The sequence below is a fragment of the Pan paniscus genome, chromosome 5 (genome assembly GCF_029289425.2).
Source record: "Pan paniscus chromosome 5, NHGRI_mPanPan1-v2.0_pri, whole genome shotgun sequence".
Taxonomy (NCBI): domain Eukaryota; kingdom Metazoa; phylum Chordata; class Mammalia; order Primates; family Hominidae; genus Pan; species Pan paniscus.
Window position 1 is genome coordinate 60,609,283 of NC_073254.2, and position 13,627 is coordinate 60,622,909.

The 13,627-nt window shown below is 39.9% G+C and overlaps 1 long non-coding RNA gene across 2 annotated transcripts in view; it reads right to left on the reverse strand.

The window, feature by feature from the left end:
- LOC117980595 (uncharacterized) overlaps nt 1-13,544 on the reverse strand; it is a 33,037-nt gene extending 19,493 nt beyond the window's left edge. The window contains exons 1-2 of one of the 2 annotated variants that reach the window (XR_008625627.1): nt 13,406-13,530; nt 6,730-6,891 (exon numbers count right to left, since the gene is read on the reverse strand). This is a non-coding gene — a long non-coding RNA (uncharacterized LOC117980595). Of the gene's footprint in view, nt 1-6,729; nt 6,892-13,405 lie in introns of both variants that reach the window. The other variant, XR_004671990.2, reaches the window with a different exon arrangement.
- Between the last annotated feature and the right edge of the window lie 83 nt (nt 13,545-13,627).

The window sequence follows — 13,627 nt, forward strand, 5'->3', positions numbered from 1 at the left end:
AAGACCACAGAGTCTGGAAGCAGCTGTGGAGAGAATTTGAGGCTAGATGTATTCTGTTTTTTTCTGATTTTTAGTTTGTGCCTTGATCAGTTAATTCCAGTTTCAAGCCTCAAGGCTGGCCTGTGCATTGGTGAATATGGGCTGTCAAAGTTGGGGGGATGGTAAAAGTTATGTAGCACAATTCCTAGAACCTACCAGACCTGAATTTGAGTATTCACTCTGCTACTCACCAGCAGAACAATCATGGGCCAATGTCTCGAGCTATTTGAACTTTCATTTCCTCATCTGCAAAAAGGGCCCTGTTAAGTACATATCTCTTGGGGTTACTGTCAAATGAATGAGAAGCTTTAAAGCAAGTATTCAGCACAGTATCTGACACATGTTAAGTGTTGGGGATTATTATCATTATGACCAGAAAAATTTACCTCAATTTGAACCATAGGGTAAGGCCAAGCTCTGGGGGAATGTATGTAATATCCAATTTAGCAGAACTTAAATTTTCTAGCACTTGCGGGATATTGTCCATATCCTCTTTGTTCATTCAGTAGGTGCCTGGTTGCTTAAAGGGTGGACAAAATTGTTGACCATCTAGGTCAGATGTGTGGTGAAGTCAGCAGCTGATGGCATCAGAAGAGAAGGGCTCCCTTCATCCACTGCTCCTGCATCCACTTCAGGGCTCAGTCCTGACACTTCCCATAGAACCCTAAGTGAACACCTTAACCTCTGTGATTTAGAAATAACATGGATATAAAGGGCATGCTTATTTACAGACCAGTTGTGAAAACCAAGTAAGACTCTAATGTAAAAGCATTTTGTAGGCTGCAAAGCACTCAACACATTCAAAGTTCAATTATTATTCCAGACTTCCTTTCCTTACTTAAGCATTTAGTGACCTCAAATTGTCCCTGGCCAATCTGAGGCTCTTCTCTACCTAGTGCACAGAGCCCCATGTTTCATGCAATAGCTTCTCCCCTTCATGCAAGTGTCCCCATGGTGTCCTGTCAGCTGTACTCCACCATGTAACACACCAGGATACCAGGTTACCCCTTACTACCTAATCTGATACTTCCCAAACATGCCTGATCATGAGACACCCAGTGCCTGTGAGAAATAGAAGTCCTCAGACACCACATAAGATTTACTAGATCCAAATCTTCAAAGGAGGGGCTTGGGACATTTTTAACAAAAGCCACACGTGATTCTGTAATTCAGCAGGTTTGGGAAACAGTAAACTAATACATGCAAATGTGTTGGTTAACTAATATATTACTGTATCTGGACTCAACCCAATTAAAATGTATAGCTCTTTTAATATCTTAAGTGGGCTATACTAGTTCTGGAGATTTCAAGTAGGATCCAAGGGAGGGTTTGTGAATAAAAAGAATTCTTTTAATCACACTATTAGGAAGAATGTTTATTAAATTCTACATACATTTTTGTAGTACCATAGTTTGAGATATAAATATCCTTGGGGGAAAGCTATAGGATGACCAATGATTAGAAACAACAAATAACAATTTTAAAAAATTGAAAGAAATTAAGTCCAGAGGTGAGCCACTTTAGCAAGAATCTTTAAATTTGAGAAGAAATATTATCTTATTTCACTGATTCTAAAATAGATTTTTTTTCACATTTTAATGTCTCTGAAATCAGAATGTTTCTTAAAGCTGATTAGCAACAATTTTTTTAGTGGTATATAAAATAATAGGATTTCTTAACAAAGGGTGTATCTTGGATTCAGTGAAATACTGAAACACAAGACAGTGACAATTTTCTCCATCTCTATTGACACATCACAAGTGGTCTATGCCCTTGCCTGGGTGCCTCCTGTGCATCTCTATTTCCACAAGCCTGCCTACATTTGAAGCTCCAGTGCCAACTGTGCATCTCACTGGCCACAGCCTGCCCAGCTCACCCAGGCTGCAGGGATGTCTCTCCTCTTCTTACAGCTCTTGCTGTCTGTAGCACCTATTTTCTGTTTCTCTTGCTTAGCATTTATGCTGCTGCTTTGTTGACCAAATATTATTTGTTATCTTATCATGTTATAAACATCTTTGAACTCTGAAACTAAATGGTAAACACCTTGAGCCCAGAAAAGTTGCCTCTATCTTTTGCTTTCTCCCAGGGTCTAACACAGGGCTCCTACATGGTAATATTCAATAAATATTGATGATGATGCCATTTAGGTAGGGTGATGACATATTTCATCATCCAGACCAAGATATTTTGAAGGTGAAAGGGGGCACAATGAATATTTATGGGGCACAACAGGCATAAACTAGGACTATCCTGGGAACTTTACATATAGACGCCTTTCTCCCTACTACATTGTAAACTTTTTGAGGGTAGAGATAATGTTTTAGTCATCCCTTTTTCTACAATACAAAAAGTATAGTGCTTTGCACCTCATTAAGTACTAAATGAAGTATGATTCCTTCCCTGTCTACAAGATAATATGATTTTAACCAAACTTTCCAGCCTCAATCCCAATGATCTCTCAAATATTTTCCAGGAAAATTAAATTATTTTCAAGAACTAACATACTTCTCTTATCTTGGTGCCTTTGTCAATGCTATTGCCTCAGCCAGACATTAATAGTCACCCAAAGGTGTCTACATCCTAATCCCCAGATTGTACAAGTTACCTTATGTGATAAAGGGGACCTACCAGGCATAATTAAGTAAGGGTCTTGAGAAGGGGAGATATTATCTTGCATCATCTAGGTAGGCCCAACGTGTAATCACGATGTGGAATCCTTATCAGGGAAAAAGGAGGCAGGAGAGTCAGAATCAGAGAGGGAGAGATTAGAAGATGCTTTGCAGATAAGAGTATGAGGCCACAAGTCGAGGAATATAGGTGGCCTCTAGAGGCTGGAAAAGGCAACGAAATGAATTCTCTTCAAGAAATCCAGAAGGAATGTAGCCCTGCTGACCCATTCTCCGCTTCTGACCTCCAGAACTGGAAGTAAAAAATTTGTGTTGGTCAAGCCACTAAGTTTGTGGTAGAGCAGTCATAGGAAACTACTTACACCATGCTAATCTGCAAGAATTAATCAAACACCAGCTCATCCTGAATCCATTTCCTGACTTCTTGCAGCTGAATTCAACCTCTGCCTGATTTAACCTCTTCTCCTTTTGGGACTCTTTTATAGCAATTACCTCACTTGATAGTATAGTGCAAACACATGGTCCCTCTTCTTAGCCCTTATTTAGATACAAGTAGTAGAAAACCAATTAAAAGTAGTTTAAGCAGACTGGTTGGTGGTTCCAATATAACCAAATAGGAACAGCTCCAGTCTACAGCTCCCAGCATGAGCGACGCAGAAGACGGGTGACTTCTGCATTTCCAACTGAGGTACCGGGTTCATCTCACTGAGGCTTGTCGGACAGTGGGTGCAGGACAGTGGGTGCAGTGCACCGAGCATGAGCCGAAGCAGGGCGAGGCATCGCCTCACCAGGGAAGTACAAGGGGTCAGAGAATTCCCTTTCATAGCCAAGCAAGGCTGTGACAGACTGCACCTTGAAAATCGGGTCACTCCCACCCTAATACTGCACTTTTCTAATGGTCTTAGCAAACGGCACAAGAGGAGATTATATCCTGCACCTGACTTGGAGGGTCCCACGCCCACAGAGCCTCACTCATTGCTAGCACAGCAGTCTGAGATGGAACTGCAAGGCAGCAGCGAGGGTGGGGGAGGGGTGCCCACCACTGTGAGGCTTGAGTAGGTAAACAAAGCAGTCAGGAAGCTGGAACTGGGTGGAGCCCACCACAGCTCAAGGAGGCCTGCCTGCCTCTGTAGACTCCACCTCTGGGGGCAGGGTATAGCCAAACAAAAGGCAGCAAAAACCTCTGCAGACTTAAATGTCCCTGTCTAACAGCTTTGAAGAGAGTAGTGGTTCTCCCAGCATGGAGTTTGAGATCTGAGAATGGACAGACTGCCTCCTCAAGTGGTTCCCTGATGCCTGAGTAGGCTATCTGGGAGGCACCCACCAGTAGGGGCAGACTGACACCTCACACGGCTGGGTACTCCTCTGAGATGAAACCGCCAGAGGAACGATCAGACAGCAACATTTGCTGTTCAGCAATATTCACTGTTCTGCAGCCTCCACTGCTGATACCCAGGCAAACAGGGTCTGGAGTGGACCTCCAGCAAACTCCAACATACCTGCAGGTGAGGGTCCTGACTGTTAAAGGGAAAACTAACAAACAGAAAGGACATCCACACCAAAACCCCATCTGTACGTCACCATCATCAAAGACCAAAGGTAGATAAAGCCACAAAGATGGGGAAAAAACAGAACAGAAAAACTGAAAATTCTAAAAATCAGAGTGCCTCTCCTCCTCCAAAGGAACACAGCTCCTCAACAGCAATGAACCAAAGCTGGACGGAGAATAACTTTGACAAGTTGAGAGAAGAAGGCTTCAGACGATCAAACTTCTCCGAGCTAAAGGAGGAAGTACGAACTCATCATAAAGAAGTTAAAAACACTGAAAAAAGATTAGACAAATGGCTAACTAGAATAACCAATGCAGAGAAGTCCTTAAAGGACCTGATGGAGCTGAAAACCATGGCACGAGAACTACGTGATGAATGCACAAGCTTCAGTAGCCGATTCGATCAACTGGAAGAAAGGATATCAGTGATTGAAGATCAAATTAATGAAATGAAGCAAGAAGAGAAGTTTAGAGAAAAAAGAATAAAAAGAAATGAACAAAGCCTCCAAGAAATATGGGACTATGTGAAAAGACCAAATCTATGTCTAATTGGTTACCTGAAAGTGATGGGGAGAATGGAACCAAGTTGGAAAACACTCTGCAGGATATTATCCAGGAGAACTTCCCCAATCTAGCAAGGCAGGCCAACTTTCAAATTCAGGAAATACAGAGAATGCCACCAAGATACTCCTCAAGAAGAACAACTCCGAGACACATCATTGTCAAATTCACCAAAGTTGAAATGAAGGAAAAAATGCTAAGGGCAGCCAGAGAGAAAGGTCAGGTTACTCACAAAGGGAAGCCCATCAGACTTACAGCTGATCTCTCAGCAGAAACTCTACAAGCCAGAAGAGAGTGGGGGCCAATATTCAACATTCTTAAAGAAAAGAATTTTCAACCCAGAATTTCATATCCAGCCAAACTAAGCTTCACAAGTGAAGGAGAAATAAAATCCTTTACAGACAAGCAAATGCTGAGAGATTTTGTCACCACCAGGTCTGCCCTAAAAGAGCTCCTGAAGGAAGCACTAAACATGGAAAGGAACAACCGGTACCAGCCACTGCAAAAACATGCCAAATTGTAAAGCCCATTGATGCTAGGAAGAAACTGCATCAACTAACGAGCAAAATAACCAGCTAACATCATAATGACAGGATCAGATTCACACATAACAATATGAACCTTAAATGTAAATGGACTAAATGCTCCAATTAAAAGACACAGACTGGCAAATTGGATAAAGAGTCAAGACCCATCAGTGTGCTGTATTCAGGAAACCCATCTCATGTGCAGAGACACACATAGGCTCAAAATAAAGGGATGGAGGAAGATCTACCAAGCAAATGAAAAACAAAAAAAGGCAGCGGTTGCAAACCAACAAAGATCAAAAGAGACAAAGAAGGCCATTACATAATGGTAAAGGGATCAATTCAACAAGAAGAGCTAACTATCCTAAATATATATGCACCCAATACAGGAGCACCCAGATTCATAAAGCAAGACCTTACAGACCTAAAAGAGACGTAGACTCCCACACAATAATAATGGGAGACTTTAACACCCCACTGTCAACATTAGACAGATCAACAAGACAGAAAGTTAACAAGGATATCCAGGAATAGAATTCAGCTCTGCACCAAGCAGGCCTAATAGACATCTACAGAACTCTCCACCCCAAATCAACAGAATATACATTCTTCTCAGCACCACACTGCACCTATTCCAAAACTGACCACATAGTTGGAAGGAAAGCACTCCTCAGCAAATGTAAAAGAACAGAAATTATAACAAACTGTTTCTCAGGCCACAGTGTAATCAAACTAGAACTCAGGATTAAGAAAGTCACTCAAAACCACTCAACTACATGGAAACTGCACAACCTGCTCCTGAGTGACTACTGGGTACATAACAAAATGAAGACAGAAATAAAGATGTTCTTTGAAACCAATGAGAACAAAGACACAACATACCAGAATCTCTGGGACACATTTAAAGCAGTGTGTAGAGGGAAATTTATAGCACTAAATGCCCACAACAGAAAGCAGGAAAGACATAAAATTGACACCCTAACATCGCAATTAAAAGAACTAGAGAAGAAAGAGCAGACACATTCAAAAGCTAGCAGAAGGCAAGAAATAACTAAGATCAGAGCAGAAATGAAGGAGATAGAGACACAAAAAACCCTTCAAAAAATCAATGAATCCGGGATCTGGTTTTTTGAAAAGATCAACAAAATTGATAGACCACTAGCAAGACTAATAAAGAAGAAAAGAGAGAAGAATCAAATAGACGCAATAAAAAATGATAAAGGGGATACCACCGCCGATCCCACAGAAATACAAACTACCATCAGAGAATAATATAAACACCTCTACGCAAATAAACTAGAAAATCTAGAAGAAATGGATGAACTCCTCAACACATACACCCTCCCAAGACTAAACTAGGAAGAAGTTGAATCTCTTAATAGACCAATAACAGGCTCTGAAATTAAGGCAATAATTAATAGCTTACCAACCAAAAAAAGTCCAGGACCAGACAGACTGACAGCCGAATTCTACCAGAGGTACAAGGAGTAGCTGGTACCATTCCTTCTGAAACTATTCCAATCAATAGAAAGAGAGGGAATCCTCCCTAACTCATTTTATGAGGCCAGCGTCATCCTGATACCAAAGCCTGGAAGAGACACAAGAATAAAAAGAGAATTTTAGACCAATATCCCTGATGAATATCAATGCAAAAATCCTCAATAAAATACTGGCAAACCGAATCCAGCAGCACATCAAAAAGCTTATCCACCATGATCAAGTGGGCTTCATCCCTGGCATGCAAGGCTGGTTCAACATACAAAAATCTATAAACGTAATCCAGCATATTAACAGAACCAAAGACAAAAACCACATGATTGTCTCAATAGATGCAGAAAAGGCCTTCCACAATATTCAACAGCTCTTCATGCTAAAAATGCTCAATAAATTAGGTATTGATGGGACATATCTAAAAATAATAAGAGCTATTTATGACAGACCCACAGCCAATATCATACTGAATGGGCAAAAACTGGAAGCATTCCTTTTGAAAACTGGCACAAGACAGGGATGCCCTCTCTCACCACTCCTATTCAACATAGTGTTGGAAGTCCTGGCCAAGGCAATCAGGCAGGAGAAAGAAATAAAGGGTATTCAATTAGGAAAAGAGGAAGTCAAATTGTCTCTGTTTGCAGATGACATGATTGTATATCTAGAAAACCCCATTGTCTCAGCCCAAAATCTCCTTAAGCTGATAAGCAACTTCAGCAAAGTCTCAGGATACAAAATCCATGTGCAAAAATCACAAGCATTTTATACACCAATAATAGACAGAGAGCCAAATCATGAGTGAACTCCCATTCACAATTGCTTCAAAGAGAATAAAATACCTAGAATTCCAGCTTACAAGGGATGTGAAGGACCTCTTCAAGGCGAACTACAAACCACTGCTCAATGAAATAAAAGAGGACACAAACAAATGGAAGAACATTCCATGCTCATGTATAGGAAGAATCAATATTATGAAAATGGCCATACTGCCCAAGGTAATTTATAGATTCATTGCCATCCCCATCAAGCTACCAATGACTTTCTTCACAGAATTGGAAAAAACTACTTTAAAGTTCATATGGAACCAAAAAAGAGCCCACATTGCCAAGTCAATCCTAAGCCAAAAGAACAAAGCTGGAGGCATCACACTACCTGACTTCAAACTAGACTACAAGGCTACAGTAACCAAAACAGCATGGTACTGGTACCAAAACAGAGATATAGACCAATGGAACAGAACAGAGCCCTCAGAAATAATACCACACATCTAAAACTATCTGATCTTTGACAAACCTGACAAAAACAAGAAATGTGGAAAGGATTCCCTATTTAACAAATGGTGCTGGGAAAACTGGCCAGCCATATGTAGAAAGCTGAAACTGGATCCCTTCCTTACACCTTACACAAAAATTAATTCAAGGTGGACTTAAATGTTAGACCTAAAACCATTGAAACCCTAGATGAAAACCTAGGCAATACCATTCAGGACATAGGCATGGGCAAGGACTTCATGTCTGAAACACCAAAAGCAATGGCAACAAAAGCCAAAATTGACAAATGGGATCTAATTAAACTAAAGAACTTCTGCACAGCAAAAGAAACTACCATCAGAGTGAATGGGCAACCTACAGAATGGGAGAAAATTTTTGCAATCTACTCATCTGACAAAGGGCTAATATCCAGAATCTACAAAGAACTCAAACGAATTTACAAGAAAAAAACAACCCCATCAGAAAGTGGGCAAAGGATATGAACAGACACTTCTCAAAAGAAGACATTTACACAGCCAACAGACACATGAAAAAATGCTCATCATCACTGGCCATCAGAGAAGTGCAAATCAAAACCACAATGAGATGTCATCTCACACCAGTTAGAATGGCGATCATTAAAAAGTCAGGAAACAACAGGTACTGGAGAGGATGTGGAGGAATAGGAACACTTTTACACTGTTGGGGGGACTGTAAACTAGTTCAACCATTGTGGAAGACAGTGTGGCGATTCCTCAGGGATCTAGAACTAGAAATACCATTTGACCCAGCCATCCCATAACTAGGTATATACCCAAAGGATTATAAATCATGTTGCTATAAAGACAAAAGCACACATATGTTTATTGCAGCACTACTCACAATAGCAAAGACTTGGATCCAACCTAAATGTCCAACAATGATAGACTGGATTAAGAAAATGTGGCACATATACACCATGGAATACTATGCAGCCATAAAAATAATGAGTTCATGTCCTTTGTAGGGACATGGATGAAGCTGGAAACCATCATTCTCAGCAAACTATCGCAAGGACAAAAAACCAAACACCGCATGTTCTCACTCATAGGTGGGAATGGAACAATGAGAACACTTGGACACAGGAAGGGGAACATCACACACCAGGGCCTGTTGTGGGGTGGGAGGAGAGGGGAGGGATAGCATTAGGAGATATACGTAATGTAAATGACGAGTTAATGGGTGTAGCACACCAACATGGCACATGTATACATATGTAACAAACTTGCACGTTGTGCACATGTACCTTAGAACTTAAAGTATAATTAAAATATATATATATTTTTAAAAAGTTAAAAAAAATAGTTTAAGCAAAAAGATAATTTACTGAGTCATGTAAAGTGAAAAGTCCAAGGATGGAGCTTCAGATTAACTTGGACCCACGTGCTCAATGTCATCACGTGTTGGACTCCAGCTCTTGGCTTTGCTTTCTTCTGTGTTGCCTTCATTCTCAGGTAGACTTTCCCTTTACAGTGACAATGATGGCCACCAGCAGCTTCAGTGATTGCTAAACAGGTAGAGTATCAACAATTGCCAAATAGGTAAGCTTATACTCTACCTATTTAGCAATTGTTGCTGAAACAGGGACTCTTTCCCAATTATTTCAACAAAAGTTTCAGAATTGAGTCTTTATGGCCTGGACTGAGGCATGTCCCTATCACTGAACTAATTCATGTGGTTAATGGAGTAAAATTGGCTCCAAAAGGCCAAGCTTGAGTCAGGGTTAGGGTGACCAACTCACCCCGATTTGCTTGTTGCTTTTCTGATTTTAGGATTAAAAATCCCATGTCCCAGGAACCTCTTCCATTTGGGACAAACCAAGATAGCTGGCACCTCAGGAGTCTGCCCCGTGGATGAGGGGAATTAACAGTCAGCCCCATCTGACTCCCATAGTCAAAGAATGAAGGTGGGTTTGTCTCTTGGAGGAATTGCCAGAAGGAGGAGGAATGAATGCTGGGCAGGCAAAAGCAAGAGAGTAATGTCCTCTCCATTCATTTTCTTAGATTAGAGGCACCTTGAGGGCAAGGAATTAATCTTACTTATTTTTGTATCTTTTGAAAAATTGAGCACATAGCTCTCCACATAGGAAAGCCTCAAAAGAATTTATACTGTTTCTTTCACAGTTTTATTAAATATTTGAAAAAATTCCTTTAGAGTGAAGGTCTAACACAATAGTTCATGGTGGTTAATACAGAATCATTTTTTAAAGGAGCACTTAAAAATATTTTACAATCTTAACTTGATTGAGATTATTCCAATATAATCTTACTGAAAATGGAGTAGGTGAAAAGTTTTCACCAAAGGAACTTTCAAAATCACTAAAATGCAATGATTCATAAGGTCCTTTTCCCCTGTTATATTTAAGATAAAATCTGTATTACTTAAACATCTAATTTATATTAAAAAGTGAACCTTAAATACTCTCCTTGACATTCAATTATTTAGTTTCAGTTGTGTTGTTGTTTAATTAGAACTGAGCAGTGGACGGGAATTGTTTTTCTTTGGGCAGGGTGTGGCTTTTGCTCTGAAACCTTCTTCCTGTAACTTCTAACTTCTGACCTACTCCTGGCCAGCAATGAGTTATACATCACAATTAGGAGTATAAAAGAGAAATAATTGTATAGAGAGCTATGTCTTTAATTTTGAAAACAGGATAAGATTTTTAAAATATTTTGTGTTAATGAATAAATGTTCAGTCTTGAGCGTTGTTCATGGGAGAAAAAGAAACTGCCTTTGACATGCTGCTTCCAAATCTGACATTGCCCCATGGAGGCAAATACTCTAGTTGTACTTAGTTTTTGTGTATTGATAAATAATATTTCTATACATTTATAGGGCAGATGTGATATTTTGTTACATGCATTGAACGTGTAACAATCCAGTCAGGGTATTTAGGGTATCCATTACCTCGAGTATTTATCATTTCTATGTGATGGGAACATTTCAAGTCCTGTCTTCTAGCTATTTTGAAATATAAAATACATTTAACTATAGTCACCCTACTCTCCTATCAAACATTAGAATATATTTCTTCTATCTAACTGTATGTTTGCTCAGTCATTTCTCTGTGGGGAGATTTATTATTATTACAAATAATAATAAACTTATTATTTGTAAATAATAAGTTTAGACTATTGCCTCTAATTCATTTCAATCTCTAACATAAAATGGGTTTAAAGGCTCTCTATATTTCCAAAATTTATATAAAATTCCCTTTGCAAAAGCTGAGCTGAAAGAACATTATAAATGAATATTATTTTGCCTACCTAAATAAAACAACACTTATGCCTAAAAATCACATTGTAAATAAGAAATTTATGTTACTATTATGTTTTCTTTTATTATCATTAAAGTTCTACAATGAAACTATAGTGAACTTTGTGGCCAACTTCCCAGCACCCATTCCACCTCATTTCCATTGAGAAAAAAAGTAAAGTTTGGGTGAGACCTCAGTTTAAGATGTGGACTGCATTGGTCTACAGGTAACCATATCCTTTGCTGGCTTAGATTTGGATATGTGACACAATTCTGTCCAAAGTGATTAAAGGAGACAGTTGCTGAAGACTTCTAAGAGACAGAAGAAATCTAGACGTCATTTCTATCACCCAGTGGAAGTGAAAAATGAATTACATGGTTCCTGTTGCTGCTGGTAGTTATATTTACCGCTAAAGGAACCAGAAGTCTACTCTGTTAAAAGCCAAGTGTAAAGCTGCAAAGAACTGAGTACATTATGAAATCGTTGAGTTGCTAACTCAACCAGTCCTGAAGTCTGCCTTACCTCTGGACTTCTTGTTCCACAAGACGATAAATATCCTTACTATAATAGGATTTTGGTTGTGGTTGAAATGGCAAATATATAGAGGATAACAAAAGTTTAGGGCCAAAGGTCCTTATGTGTCATTTTGTCCCTCTGTTCCTGACCACTTTATCTTACAGAGCAAGAGCCCAGGTGGCATGAGACTCCCTAATTTAACCCAGCCACACAGGCAGTAGCAGTGGATAAAGAGAGTCCTCTCCTGATGCCCATCCAGCTGCTATCTTCACCACACATCTGACCTAGATGGCATTCAGTTTTGTCCACCCTTTAAGCATACATATGCACCTACTGAATGAACAAACAGGATATGCACAATACCCCCAAATGCCACAAAATTTAAGTTCTGCTAAACTTAAATGTTATGTCATTGGACATTACCTAAATTCCCCCAAAACTTGGTCTTACCCTGACTATTGTTCAAATTGGGGTACTTTTTTGGTCATAATGATAATAATCCCCAAAACAACATGTGTCAGATACTGTGCTGAATACTCTACTCACTTTCCTCATTCATTTGATAGTAAGAGGTTGGTATTGTAACAAGACGCGTTTTGCAGATGAGGAAATGAAAGCTCAAATAGGTTGAGACACTGGCCCATGATTGCTCTGCTGGTGAGTGACAGGGAGTATTCAAACCAGGTTCTAGGGTCTGCAGGTTCTAGGGATTCAGCTACATACCCACTACCATCCCCTCCAGCTCTGAAAGCCCATGGATCTAAGATGCCCATATTCACCAATGCACAGGCCAACCTGAGACTTAAAACTGGAATTAATTTATCAAGGCACAAACTAATAATCAACGGAATACATCTATTGCCAAATCATCTCCATGGCTGCTTCCAGATTGTTGGTAATAGCTATACTGTAAGGTTCAGACCAAGGGGACCAACTTCAGAATTTGTTATCTAAGGTCCAGTACTGCAGTTTACTAATCCAGGTACTGGATTTACAGCTATTAAATACTTAACACTTGAGGATATCACATGTGATTAATATTCTTAATTTATTTGTACTTTTTATTTGAGCTGGAGATACAGTAGTGAACAAGAAAGAAAATACCTCCTGGAGCCTGCATTTTAACAAGCGGGACAATTAAATTCAATAGTGATTTAGCAAGTACTTCTATACCAAGTTCTGTTTGGCACTACAGATAAAAAGAAAAAAGATGCTATCCTCTCACTGCCAAGTGTGCCTGGACAACCCAACTGTTAGCGAATAATTCTACTTCTGTTTGGTAACTGCTCTTTATGTTGGAAAGTTTAGTTACATTATTCTATTAAATAACCTTCCAATTAAAAGCAGGAGCACAATCCCACATACGCGTCTGTCAAAGTAAGCATCCATTTCTCAGCTGTAACTCATTACTGGTTCCCTGCCGCAGGCACTGTGCTGCTTTTAACCTTACTTGTAAACTATTATCTAACTTCCCCGGTAAAGGTGCTCGCTTATCCAGTAAGACGGACAGACGTCTATGGTAGATCCACGTTTCATTTATCCCAACTCACTGGAACTGGCTGAAGCTTCTCTAGACTTGTGCCGGACCTTGGTGCAGCCAAAGTTGCTTTCTCCGCGGCCACCTAAGCTGCCAGGTGCACATTAACTAAGTGGCAGAAGGCCATCGGCTTGGCAATTGCCTGAGGCCTTTCCGGGACTCGCTGGTTTTTAGGTTCCATGAAGGGCATCCAGATCTAGGATGATAAGAAAAGTGCGTGGTGGGAGAGTGGAAT